The following is a 14,803-nucleotide window of genomic DNA, read 5'->3' as shown; positions in this document are numbered from 1 at the left end:
GAGAGCGATATTCAATGCGCTCCAGGCATGGCCTCAACTAGCGGAGGCCAAATTCATCAGATTTCAGTCGGACAACATGACGACTGTAGCGTACATCAATCATCAGGGGGGAACAAAGAGTTCCCTGGCGATGAGGGAGGTATCCAAGATCATCAAATGGGCAGAGGATCACTCCTGCCATCTATCAGCAATTCACATCCCAGGAGTGGACAACTGGGAAGCGGATTATCTGAGTCGTCAGACTTTCCATCCGGGGGAGTGGGAACTCCACCTGGAGGTTTTTGCTCAGCTGACCCAGCTAAGGGGCATTCCAGATCTGGATCTGATGGCGTCACGTCAGAACTCCAAAGTTGCACGTTACGGGTCCAGGTCCAGGGATCCCAAGGCGACATTGGTAGATGCCTTAGTAGCGCCTTGGTCGTTCAATCTAGCTTATGTCTTTCCACCGTTTCCCCTTCTCCCCCGGCTAGTAGCCAGGATCAAACAGGAGAAGGCTTCGGTAATTCTGATAGCTCCTGCGTGGTCACGCAGGACTTGGTATGCAGACCTGGTGAATATGTCATCGGTTCCACCATGGAAGCTGCCTTTGAGGCAGGACCTTCTAATTCAAGGTCCATTCGAACATCCAAACCTAGTTTCTCTGCAACTGACTGCTTGGAGATTGAACGCTTGATTCTAGCTAAGCGTGGGTTTTCGGAATCAATTATAGAAAGGTCAGTGGAGACCGAAACCGGTTGACTGGTAAGGAGTATTTTAATTGTGATCACATTAAGAAGCCATCTGCACTATTGTTTGCCTTTCCTTTTTTGGCAGGTAAGGGACAACATTGCAAGTTGGAATTATTTGTTAACTACTGCCCAAGAAGATTTCTACATAATCAGCAGTTGGGATCCATATTGAGACGGACTATAGCAAGATTCTTATTATCCAATTTGAATATTTATTTGGACTTTTAAGCATTTTATGTTATATCATCTGTTTTTTAACCCACTGTTGTTATATGGTCTCTTTTAATTAATATCTCGAGGCTCTTTGAGCAAGTCCCTTATATCTAGCTCAGCAACTCTGAGCCCTTTAGATTTGTATTTTAGGGTATCAATTTAGAGCCTGTGTTCAATTTTAATCCAATCACAAAGTTTTGCCACTATTCAGTGTTTATAACAGATATTTGTTCACATCACATCACAGTTTGCAAGCAGAAACACATTTGAACACACGTTAAAGTTGTGCTGTTGTTTTTTGTTTTTTTTTGTTTGGTTTTTTTTTTTTTTTGGTTCTATTTATGCTTTATGTTTGCATTAGTTGATTTGTCAAAAATTCACTTGTATATCATTTTATTTTGAATTCATTGTTTATTTTGAAAATAAGGTTCAGACACCCCTGCAATATTTTTCTCACATTTTTTCCCTTGTTAGGATTTACACCCTTTTTGGATAAACACAAAACCTCAGGTCTTATATTTTGAATTCAGGTTCTAGACATTCCTGTAACATTTTTTTGTCCACCTGTTAGGAGTTACACAATTTTGGATAAACACATAGGCAAAACCCCAATTTGGAGCCACTTACATTTCACATCCACCGGTTTCAAGCAACCTGGAATCTATCCACCTGTGCATTGTAACCCATTGTTTTTATAAATAGAGTGTGCATAAGCGCTCCTAGCATTCACATATTAGAATTTAAGTTTTAAGCGATAGACATTATTTGTTAGATTTTTTTTTTATTTTATTTTTTTTTATTTTTTTTTTTGTTATTTATTGTTCTACAAGCATTTTTAAATTGTTCCTATTGTTTCAATATATATTTTAAAGTGTAACATGGATCCATGACTAATTGTTGTATAATTTTAAATGTACCAACTTTTTTATCTTATGTATTAAATCATATTATTTCAACCTATTGTTACCTTTGGTATTTGACTATCTGCCCATAGACCCTGCCTACGTTGTTTGGCGCTCTGATATCCAATCTTAAAATTGAATCCACCCTTGGCAACTAGGTGCCAATTTATTAGAGCTGGAGGTCTGTTGCGTTATAGTCGGCGCTTAGTTATCACCTTTCCACGGAATCAGTTATAGATACTCTGATCCAGGCTAGAAAGCCTGTCACCAGGTAAATTTACCATAAGATATGGCGGAAATATCTTTCTGGTGCGAATCCAAGGGTTACTCATGGAGTAAGATTGGGATTCCAAGGATACTATCTTTCTCCAACATAGGTGTGTCCGGTCCACGGCGTCATCCTTACTTGTGGGATATTCTCTTCCCCAACAGGAAATGGCAAAGAGCCCAGCAAAGCTGGTCACATGATCCCTCCTAGGCTCCGCCTTCCTCAGTCATTCTCTTTGCCGTTGCACAGGCAACATCTCCACGGAGATGGCTTAGAGTTTTTTGGTGTTTAAATGTAGTTTTTATTCTTCAATCAAGAGTTTGTTATTTTAAAATAGTGCTGGTATGTACTATTTACTCTGAAACAGAAAAGAGATGAAGATTTCTGTTTGTAAGAGGAAAATGATTTTAGCAACCGTTACTAAAATCGATGGCTGTTTCCACACAGGACTGTTGAGAGGAATTAACTTCAGTTGGGGGAAACAATGAGCAGACTTTTGCTGCTTGAGGTATGACACATTTCTAACAAGACTTGGTAATGCTGGAAGCTGTCATTTTCCCTATGGGATCCGGTAAGCCATTTTTATTAAATAAGAATAAAGGGCTTTAAAGACTGGTAGACATTTTTCTGGGCTAAAACGATTGATTTATAAGCATTTTTAATAGTTTATAGCTTTGAGGAGTTATTTTATTCTTGGGAATTATGTTAAAGAAACGGCAGGCACTGTATTGGACACCTTTTTCACTGGGGGCCTTCTCTAATCATAGGCAGAGCCTCATTTTCGCGCCACTAATGCGCAGTTGTTTTTGGGAAGCAAGGCATGCAGATGCATGTGTGAGGAGCTCAGATACATAGAAAAAGCTTACTGAAGGCGTCATTTGGTATCGTATTCCCCTCTGGGCTTGGTTGGGTCTCAGCAAAGCAGATACCAGGGACTGTATAGGGGTTAAATATAAAAACGGCTCCGGTTCCGTTATTTTAAGAGTTAAAGCTTTCAAATTTGGTGTGCAATACTTTTAAGGCTTTAAGACACTGTGGTGAAATTTTGGTGAATTTTGAACAATTCCTTCATACTTTTTCACATATTCAGTAATAAAGTGTGTTCAGTTTAAAATTTAAAGTGACAGTAACGGTTTTATTTTAAAACGTTTTTTGTACTTTGTTATCAAGTTTATGCCTGTTTAACATGTCTGAACTATCAGATAGACTATGTTCTGTATGTGAGGAAGCCAAGGTTCCTTCTCATTTAAATAGATGTGATGTATGTGACAAACAATTTAGAGAAAATGATGCCCAAGATGATTCCTCAAGTGAGGGGAGTAAGCATGGTACTGCATCATCCCCTCCTACGCCAGTCTTGCCCACACAGGAGGCCCCTAGTACATCTAGTGCGCCAATACTCCTTACTATGCAACAATTAACGGCTGTAATGGATAATTCTATCAAAAACATTTTAGCCAAAATGCCCACTTATCAGCGAAAGCGCGACTGCTCTGTTTTAGAAAATACTGAAGAGCATGAGGACGCTGATGATAATGGTTCTGACATGCCCCTACACCAGTCTGAGGGGGCCAGGGAGGTTTTGTCTGAGGGAGAAATTTCAGATTCAGGGAAAATTTCTCAACAAGCTGAACCTGATGTGATTACATTCAAATTTAAATTGGAACATCTCCGCGCTTTGCTTAAGGAGGTGTTGTCTACTCTGGATGATTGTGACAATTTGGTCATTCCAGAGAAATTATGTAAGATGGACAAGTTCCTAGAGGTCCCGGGGCCCCCCGAAGCTTTTCCTATACCCAAGCGGGTGGCGGACATTGTAAACAAAGAATGGGAAAGGCCCGGCATACCTTTTGTCCCTCCCCCTATATTTAAGAAATTGTTTCCTATGGTCGACCCCAGAAAGGACTTATGGCAGACAGTCCCCAAGGTCGAGGGGGCGGTTTCTACTCTAAACAAACGCACTACTATCCCTATAGAAGATAGTTGTGCTTTCAAAGATCCTATGGATAAAAAATTAGAGGGTTTGCTTAAAAAGATGTTTGTTCAGCAAGGTTACCTTCTACAACCAATTTCATGCATTGTTCCTGTCACTACAGCAGCGTGTTTCTGGTTCGATGAACTAGAAAAGTCGCTCGATAAAGATTCTTCTTATGAGGAGATTATGGACAGAGTTCACGCTCTTAAATTGGCTAACTCTTTTACTTTAGACGCCACTTTGCAATTAGCTAGATTAGCGGCGAAAAATTCAGGGTTTGCAATTGTGGCGCGCAGAGCGCTTTGGCTAAAATCTTGGTCAGCGGATGCGTCTTCCAAGAACAAATTGCTTAACATACCTTTCAAGGGGAAAACGCTGTTTGGCCCTGACTTGAAAGAGATTATTTCAGATATCACTGGGGGTAAGGGCCACGCCCTTCCTCAGGATAGGTCTTTTAAGGCTAAAAATAAACCAAATTTTCGTCCCTTTCGCAGAAACGGACCAGCCTCAAGTTCTACATCCTCTAAGCAAGAGGGTAATACTTCTCAAACCAAGCCAGCCTGGAGGCCAATGCAAGGCTGGAACAAAGGTAAGCAGGCCAAGAAACCTGCCACTGCTACCAAGACAGCATGAGATGTTGGCCCCCGATCCGGGACCGGATCTGGTGGGGGGCAGACTTTCTCTCTTCGCTCAGGCTTGGGCAAGAGATGTTCTGGATCCTTGGGCGCTAGAAATAGTCTCCCAAGGTTATCTTCTGGAATTCAAGGAGCTACCCCCAAGGGGGAGGTTCCACAGGTCTCAATTGTCTTCAGACCACATAAAAAGACAGGCATTCTTACATTGTGTAGAAGACCTGTTAAAAATGGGAGTGATTCATCCGGTTCCATTAGGAGAACAAGGGATGGGATTCTACTCCAATCTGTTCATAGTTCCCAAAAAAGAGGGAACATTCAGACCAATCTTAGATCTCAAGATCCTAAACAAATTTCTCAAGGTTCCATCGTTCAAAATGGAAACCATTCGGACAATTCTTCCTACCATCCAGGAAGGTCAATTCATGACCACGGTGGATTTAAAGGATGCGTATCTACATATTCCTATCCACAAGGAACATCATCGGTTCCTAAGGTTCGCCTTTCTGGACAAGCATTACCAGTTTGTGGCACTTCCATTCGGATTAGCCACTGCTCCAAGAATTTTCACAAAGGTACTAGGGTCCCTTCTAGCGGTGCTAAGACCAAGGGGCATTGCAGTAGTACCTTACTTGGACGACATACTGATTCAAGCGTCGTCTCTACCACAAGCAAAGGCTCATACGGACATTGTCCTGGCCTTTCTCAGATCTCACGGGTGGAAAGTGAACGTAGAAAAAAGTTCTCTATCTCCGTCAACAAGAGTTCCCTTCTTGGGAACAATAATAGACTCCTTAGAAATGAGGATTTTTCTGACAGAGGCCAGAAAATCAAAACTTCTAAGCTCTTGTCAAGTACTTCATTCTGTTCTTCTTCCTTCCATAGCGCAGTGCATGGAAGTAATAGGTTTGATGGTCGCGGCAATGGACATAGTTCCTTTTGCGCGAATTCATCTAAGACCATTACAACTGTGCATGCTCAGTCAGTGGAATGGGGATTATACAGACTTGTCTCCGACGATACAAGTAGATCAGAGGACCAGAGATTCACTCCGTTGGTGGCTGACCCTGGACAACCTGTCACAAGGGATGAGCTTCCGCAGACCAGAGTGGGTCATTGTCACGACCGACGCCAGTCTGGTGGGCTGGGGCGCGGTCTGGGAACCCCTGAAAGCTCAGGGTCTTTGGTCTCGGCAAGAATCTCTTCTCCCGATAAATATTCTGGAACTGAGAGCGATATTCAATGCTCTCAAGGCTTGGCCTCAGCTAGCAAAGGCCAAATTCATACTGTTTCAATCAGACAACATGACGACTGTTGCGTATATCAACCATCAGGGGGGAACAAGGAGTTCCCTGGCGATGGAAGAAGTGACCAAAATAATTCAATGGGCGGAGACTCACTCCTGCCACTTGTCTGCAATCCACATCCCAGGAGTGGAAAATTGGGAAGCGGATTTTCTGAGTCGTCAGACATTTCATCCGGGGGAGTGGGAACTCCATCCGGAAATCTTTGCCCAAATAATTCAATTGTGGGGCATTCCAGACATGGATCTGATGGCGTCTCGTCAGAACTTCAAGGTTCCTTGCTACGGGTCCAGATCCAGGGATCCCAAGGCGACTCTAGTGGATGCACTAGTAGCACCTTGGAGCTTCAACCTAGCTTATGTGTTCCCACCGTTTCCTCTCATTCCCAGGCTGGTAGCCAGGATCAAACAGGAGAGGGTATCGGTGATCTTGATAGCTCCTGCGTGGCCACGCAGGACTTGGTATGCAGATCTGGTGAATATGTCATCGGCTCCACCATGGAAGCTACCTTTGAGACAGGACCTTCTTGTTCAAGGTCCGTTCGAACATCCGAATCTGGCCTCACTCCAACTGACTGCTTGGAGATTGAACGCTTGATTTTATCAAAGCGAGGGTTCTCAAATTCTGTCATTGATACTCTTGTTCAGGCCAGAAAGCCTGTAACTAGAAAAATCTACCATAAAATATGGAAAAAATATATCTGTTGGTGTGAATCTAAAGGATTCCCATGGAACAAGATAAAAATTCCTAAGATTCTATCCTTTCTTCAAGAAGGTTTGGAGAAAGGATTATCTGCAAGTTCTTTGAAGGGACAGATTTCTGCTTTATCTGTTTTACTTCACAAAAAGCTGGCGGCTGTGCCAGATGTTCAAGCTTTTGTTCAGGCTCTGGTTAGAATCAAGCCTGCTTACAAACCTTTGACTCCTCCTTGGAGTCTCAATTTAGTTCTTTCAGTTCTTCAGGGGGTTCCGTTTGAACCCCTACATTCCGTTGATATCAAGTTATTATCTTGGAAAGTTTTGTTTTTGGTTGCAATTTCTTCTGCTAGAAGAGTTTCAGAGTTATCTGCTCTGCAGTGTTCTCCTCCTTATCTGGTGTTCCATGCAGATAAGGTGGTTTTGCGTACTAAACCTGGTTTTCTTCCGAAAGTTGTTTCTAACAAAAATATTAACCAGGAGATAGTTGTGCCTTCTTTGTGTCCGAATCCAGTTTCAAAGAAGGAACGTTTGTTGCACAATTTGGATGTAGTTCGTGCTCTAAAATTCTATTTAGAGGCTACAAAGGATTTCAGACAAACATCTTCCTTGTTTGTTGTTTATTCTGGTAAAAGGAGAGGTCAAAAAGCAACTTCTACCTCTCTCTCTTTTTGGCTTAAAAGCATCATCAGATTGGCTTATGAGACTGCCGGACGGCAGCCTCCTGAAAGAATCACAGCTCATTCCACTAGGGCCGTGGCTTCCACATGGGCCTTCAAGAACGAGGCTTCTGTTGATCAGATATGTAAGGCAGCGACTTGGTCTTCACTGCACACTTTTACAAAATTTTACAAATTTGATACTTTTGCTTCTTCTGAGGCTATTTTTGGGAGAAAGGTTTTGCAAGCCGTGGTGCCTTCCATCTAGGTGACCTGATTTGCTCCCTCCCATCATCCGTGTCCTAAAGCTTTGGTATTGGTTCCCACAAGTAAGGATGACGCCGTGGACCGGACACACCTATGTTGGAGAAAACAGAATTTATGTTTACCTGATAAATTACTTTCTCCTACGGTGTGTCCGGTCCACGGCCCGCCCTGGTTTTTTAATCAGGTCTGATGATTTATTTTCTCTAACTACAGTCACCACGGTATCATATGATTTCTCCTATGCAAATATTCCTCCTTTACGTCGGTCGAATGACTGGGGAAGGCGGAGCCTAGGAGGGATCATGTGACCAGCTTTGCTGGGCTCTTTGCCATTTCCTGTTGGGGAAGAGAATATCCCACAAGTAAGGATGACGCCGTGGACCGGACACACCGTTGGAGAAAGTAATTTATCAGGTAAACATAAATTCTGTTTTTCTCCAAGAAGGACGGAGAAAGGTCTGTCAGCTAGTTCTTTTAAAGGGACAGATATCTGCTCTGTCTGTTTTGTTACACAAGCGTCTGGCAGCTATGCCAGATATTCAGGCGTTTGTACAGGCTTTAGTCAGAATCAAGCCTGTCTACAGACCTGTGGCTCCTCCATGGAGTATAAATTTAGTTCTTTCAGTTCTTCAAGGGGTTCCGTTTGAACCTCTACATTCCATAGATATTAAGTTACTATCTTGGAAAGTTTTGTTTTTAGTAGCTATTTCTTCTGCTAGAAGAGTTTCTGAATTGTCTGCTTTGCAGTGTAATTCACCCTATCTGGTGTTTCATACAGATAAGGTCGTTTTACGTACCAAACCTGGTTTTCTTCCAAAAGTGGTTTCCAATAAGAATATCAACCAGGAAATAGTTGTTCCTTCTCTGTGTCCTAATCCAGTTTCTAACAAGGTACGTCTGTTACACAATCTTGATGTGGCTGAAAAGCATCATCCGGTTGGCTTATGAGACTGCTGGAAGGCAGCCTCCTGAACGAATTACAGCTCACTCTACTAGAGCTGTGGCTTCCACATGGGCTTTCAAGAATGAGGCTTCTGTTGAACAGATTTGTAAGGCAGCGACTTGGTCTTCACTGCATACGTTTGCCAAATTTTACAAATTCGATACTTTTGCTTCTTCGGAGGCTATTTTTGGGAGAAAGGTTTTGCAAGCAGTGGTGCCTTCCGTTTAGGTTACCTGACTTGTTCCCTCCCTTCATCCGTGTCCTAAAGCTTTGGTATTGGTTCCCACAAGTAAGGATGAAGCCGTGGACCGGATACACCAATGTAGGAGAAAACAGAATTTATGTTTACCTGATAAATTTCTTTCTCCTACGGTGTATCCGGTCCACGGCCCGCCCTGGCATTTTGGTCCGGTTTAATTTTTTTTTTGTAAACTACAGTCACCACTGCACCCTATGGTTCTCCTTTTTCTCCTAACCGTCGGTCGAATGACTGGGGGGGCGGAGCCTGAGGGGAGCTATATGGACAGCTCTGCTGTGTGCTCTCTTTGCCACTTCCTGTAGGGATTGAGAATATCCCACAAGTAAGGATGAAGCCGTGGACCGGATACAACGTAGGAGAAAGAAATTTATCAGGTAAACATAAATTCTGTTTTTGACACGATGAGTCCACGGCCCGCCCTGTGTTTTTAGACAGGTTGTGGGTTATTGTAAACTTCAGACAACTCTACACCTTGGCTTTTCCTTTCTCTTCCTAACTTCGGTCGAATGATTGGAGTGGGAGGGAAGGGAGGAGCTATTTAACAGCTCTGCTGTGGTGCCATTTGCCTCCTACTGCTGACCAGGAGGTGAATATCCCATTAGTAATTATGATGATCCATGGACTCATCGTGTCAAAAAGAAATAAATTTATCAGGTAAGCATAAATTTTCTTTTTTCTGGTTCCAGTAAATGTCAAAAGGCTACAGCAGTAACTTTAGCTTCCTGGTTGAAACTTGATTTGCAAGGCTTATTTGGAGGCGGGACAGTTTCCTCCCAATCACATTGCTGCCCATTCTACTAGATCATTTTCTTCTTCCTGGGCTTTTAAGAATGAGGCTTCTGTTGATCAAATTTGCAAGGCATTATATACCTTTACCAAGTTCTATCATTTTGATGTTTTTGCATCTTCCGAAGTTACTTTTGGCATGAAAGTCCTTCAAGCAATAGTTTCTAGTCAGGTATTTAAATAAGAAAGTAAAAAAAGATATATAAAGTTTATGTGAGAAAAAAAGTGAAAATTATAAATATAATAAATTAAAAGTAAGATTTTATTTGTCCCGCCCACAGCTTGGGTTTTTGATCCCAGGAGTAATGGCTTGTGAACCTTTTAGAAAGAAAATATAATTTCTTTCATGGTGGTAGGAGTCCACGAGACCCGCCCATTTTTTGCAAATTTTTCTTTAACTATATTTTTCTCTGGGCGCAGTTCAAGTTTGCACCTCTTTTTTTTTTTCCCCTGCTACTTTTTTCTTTGCTCTTGTCCTTTCCTACTTTCCTTTTTCTTCTTGCTTGGCTATACATCAGACTAGTTTACAAGGGAAGTGGGAAGGTTTTATGTGTTCTTGGAGTTTTGGATATCTCTGACTCCTCCTAGTAGTCAGGAGTAGAAATCCCAGGAGTAATGGCTTGTAGGTTCTCATCACCATAAAGAAATTAATTTCATTTAATCAGGTAGCATAAATTCTATTTTTTCCTTATGTTTTATTTTCTGCCCATGGTGATAAAAGGGTTTAATTAAAAATGTCAAGATGCCTCTAGGTAAAGAAAACCTGGTATGTCTAGTTTCAAAATATTTACTCTTTTCGTTGTTGAAATAATTTTTATTGTGGTTGAACAGTTGAAGATAACAAAGTAGTGAGAATATACAAACATCAAAAGTTGAGACACAGTAACATCTCGTATATTCAAATGAACTTTCTTCCAATTGTTGTCCTGCGGCTGTTTAAGAGTCTATGGGCTTTAGTGTTGTTGTATGACTTTTTAACGCTTTAGCTCCTTTGGAGTATTGGATTTTGGCAAGGGGTGGTCTCTTCTTTGGGTCGGGACTTGTAAGTTATCTCGTTATCCGGGTTGATCTGGATATTGCGTTGATTTCTCCCTGTGGTCTGTTTTTTTTATAACAGACAGGGTGTTAAGTTCTCGGATATTGTTTGTTCAAACAATTGGGGGCTCGGATCTGTTTTCTCTCTGGTGCTTCCGGTTGCTGAGGCTTCGCTCAGTGTTTTCCTTTGTGGAGTTGTTGCCGGACTTTTTGGCTCTAGGGCTGGTTCAGGGTTCCCCAGTTCATAGGAACTTGGGCTATGTGCTTTTACTTGGACTAATTGACCTGGTTATGGTTGGCCAGGTTGTCTGAGTGCTCATGCTCATTGAGCTTGACTTACACCTTTATGGTCGGTTTCCCTTGGTCAGTTTGCTGTGGTAACCTTATGGATCACTGCTCTGCAGGCGAATGGGTTTGCAGTGTCTCTGCTGCAGCTATTGCACATTGGATGTGTCTCAGCAAGCTAATTCCTTAGGGGGATTCCTTCCAAGTTCATCTGAGTTGGAGATTGATCTCTCCTTTAGCCTGTGGCTTTGTGTCTTGTGGGCTTTGCTTTTTTGGCCCTATCCCTTTTCTTAGGGTGGTGGGCTTATTCTACTTCTTATGGAGGTGTGGTCCCTTTTCTTAGGGATTCTCTTGGATTCCGGAGGTTGAAACTGAGACTAAATCTGTCAGAGAGGGTGTTTTTCTCTGGGTTGTTACGTTCCATCTGGAGTCTTGCTGGCTCTGTGTCGAGACTATGGTGGGCCTTTTGTTAGATTCCTTTGGGTCTGTGGCCTTGTCGTCTGTTTCTAAGGAGTCGGTTTGGCACCCGTGCTCTGTTGGGATGGTTAGGCCATTCTTCCGCTCGTTTTTGAGCTGGTGTTTGGGGTTCTTCTGTTTCCCTGTTTTCAAGACCTACCTATGCTTGGGCTGGCCCGTTTGGGAGTGGGTTCTGAGATGCGCTGTCTTCTTCGAGATTTGGGTTGGCATTGTAGCTAGCCCCCTGGGTTTACAAGCTGAGGGTCCCGGGTTACCATTCACTTTCGGGTTCTGGGTGTAACCTCTCTCTCTCTCTCTCTCTTGGGGGTGCAGTGGGTCTCGTTGAGGTTATGTGCTTCCCCTTTTGGAGCCCTTTGTGTAGGTCTAGCGGCCTAGAGTGTGCCCTCTGTCTGGGAGTTCTCCTTTTGCAATCTGTTCTCTTGCTGGCCGTTTTTTACTTCTCAGCAAGTATTCTTCTGGGTCATCCTAATGATGGCTGAGTGTTCTTGACTCAGGTTTTTTTTTTTTGTCTGGGTCTGTTACACGTTCTTTTTTTTTTTGTCTGAATACGATAGTATTTTTAGTTCTGACGAGGTGAAGACTCCGTCTTCAGTTGTTTTTTGGTGCTTTTGCACTATGTTGAGAGAAAGTTTTTTCTGTTCGAGGCCCGGTCCTAAGCCTCTGGTTTCTGCTTGGTCTGGGCATAGCCTCCCCTTGTCTCTCAGGACCCATTATGCTCTTTGTGAGCTGGGCTCGCTATTGGGGGTTTTTCTTTTATGGGTTTTGTGGTGACCTTTCGTTTCCCCTTCGGTTCTTCCTTGCCTTATCCCTTGGGGGGGGTATAGGCTGGTGTTCCCCTCATTAGTGAGGAGTGAGTGGTGAGGGACTGCCTGTTGGGCGACGGTGTCTCCTGGAGGACTGTTGGCTCAGTTGAGTCTGAAGTTGAGTCTGATTTTGCAGCCTCTAGCTAGGCTTCTGGACTATCTGCGGGTCAGTGCACTTGGGGCTTTTCCTTTTAAAAGTTTTCTCGGCTTCGGACGAAGCAGGGTTTTAGTTGTGTAGTGGTTTCTGACTTGGTGCCCTCAGAATGGGCTGCCTATTGTACCCTCCCGTTTTGGCATTCAGTGTCCTCTTTAGCTTGGGTATTGTTTTCCCAAACGTAATGAATGCAGCTGTGGACTCTTTCCATTTAGGAACAAAACATAAATTATGCTTACCTGATAATTTCCTTTTCTTCCGTTGGAAAGAATCCACAGCTCCCCACTCTTTTTCTACGTGGAGCGTCTTTTTATTCTTCTGGCACTTTATTTTACCCTGATATTTCTTCTACTGTTCCTTGTTCCTCGGCAGAATGACTGGGGGATGAGGGAAGTGGGAGGAGTATTTAAGCCTTTGGCTGGGGTGTCTTTGGTTCCTCCTGGTGGCCAGGTTCTTATTTCCCAAAAGTAATGAATGCAGCTGTGGACTCTTTCCAATGGAAGAAAAGGAAATGATCAGGTAAGCATAATTAATATTTTTTCCAATGAAAGATTGTGGTTCATTTCAGATACCCACTGAATGAATGTGGGCGGTTGCTGTTGTTTCCGGAGTCTGGGGATTAAATGTTTGGCACCAGTTAACATTAATTGTAGTAACTTCTTGCGATATGCGCATCCTATATATGGAACAAAATATTTACTTTTGTGTAGCGGTTTTGGATTGGGTGTCCGCTATTAGGCTCATAGTCCAAACATAGCAAATTTTTGCATTTAAAGGGACAGTCTACACCAGAATTGTTATTGTTTTAAAAGATAGATAATCCCTTGTTTACCCATTGCCTAGTTTTGCATAACCAACACAGTTATATTTATATATTTTTTACCTCTGTGATTATCTTGTATCTAAGCCTCTGCAGACTGCCCCTTTATTTGTTCTTTTGACAGACTTGCAGTTTAGCCAATCAGCGATGGCTCCCAGGTAACTTCACGTGCACGAGCACAGTGTTATCTATATGAAAAACATGAACTAACACCCTCTAGTGGTGAAAAACCTGTTAAAATGCATTCTTAAGAGGCGGCCTTCAAGGTCTAAGAAATTAGCATATGAACCTCCTAAGTTAAGCTTTCAACTAAGAATACCAAGAGAACAAAGAAAAATTGGTGATAAAAGTAAATTGGAAAATTGTTTAAAATTACATGCCCTATCTGAATCATGAAAGTTTTTTTTTTTTTGGACTAGACTGTCCCTTTAAGTGACAATCTAGACCCAGTACATAATTTTGATTAGTTATTGTTGCATACCAGAGAAGCAACTGGTCCCACATCTATAAGCTTGTAAGAAGTACATGAAACGTTTACATTTTCTTAATTTTTTTTTAGCAGCCGAAAATGGCCGCCAAGCTCCGCCCACCCATTGCATGTATATTTTAGTATGTTAAAGGGACATGAAACCAATTTTTTTTTCTTTCATGATTTAGAAAGAGCGTGTAATTTTAAACAACTTTCTAATATACTTCCTTTATCTAATTTGCTTCATTCACTTGATATCCTTTGCTGAAAAGCATATCTAGATAGGTTCAAGTAGTTGCTGATTGGTGGCTGCACATAGATGCATCCTGTGATTGGCTCACCCATGTGCATTGCTATTTCTTCAACAAAGGATATCTAAAGAATGAAGCCAATTAGGTAATAGAAGTCAATTTAAATGTTGTTTAAAATTGTATTCTCTTTTTGAATCACGAAAGAAACATTTTGAGTTTAATGTCCCTTTAAGTTTTTCCAATCCCGGTCAACTTTTTTTCCTGCTCTCACATACTGATTTGTGAATGTGCAATTTAAAATAGCTAACTAAAAAATATTAAATGTGCACTTCAAAACTGTGACACAAGAAAACTGGACAAGAAGGAAGCTGTGGGCATAGCTTGATGTAAATTTTCGGCTGCTAACAAACAATGATTATATAAAAGCTTTATGTACTTACAAGCTATGTGGAACCCAGTGCAAGATGCTTGTCTGGTATGTAACAATAAGTAATAAAGAATAAGTATTGGGTCTAGACTGCTCCTTTTAAACCTATAATTCCATCCTTGTGGTATCTGGCCTATATTTGCTATAAAGTTTTTTGGAAACCAAGGCATTTAAGGTATTGTTTAGATCATAACATAATGAGTTGATTTGGAGGTTTTTTTCGTTATCTACACTAGTTTTGTATAAATGTTTATCACAAGAAAGCCCTGTTTTTGTCTGTTAAAAAAAAGTGTATAATATGTATGTGTGCACTTAACAATTAAGCATTACACTGTTTTGTGTTCTTGAAATAAACATATTTTTTTCCCAAATAGGATTACCTAATTATTTCTAATGCAAAACCAGAGGTTGCCACATTCATTTATAAATCCATATATGTCTCTTGTGTGGT

The 14,803-nt window shown here is 41.7% G+C and overlaps 1 protein-coding gene across 2 annotated transcripts in view; it reads left to right on the top strand.

Annotated features, from left to right (window-relative positions):
- The window catches only part of RAD52 (RAD52 homolog, DNA repair protein), a 362,327-nt gene that overhangs the window by 277,424 nt on the left and 70,100 nt on the right, over positions 1-14,803 (top strand). The gene's annotated exons all lie outside the window — the stretch shown is intronic.

This window comes from Bombina bombina, chromosome 6 (genome assembly GCF_027579735.1).
Source record: "Bombina bombina isolate aBomBom1 chromosome 6, aBomBom1.pri, whole genome shotgun sequence".
Lineage (NCBI taxonomy): Eukaryota > Metazoa > Chordata > Amphibia > Anura > Bombinatoridae > Bombina > Bombina bombina.
Note: the sequence above shows the minus strand (reverse complement) of the source record. Positions and strands in the feature narration are given on the sequence as shown.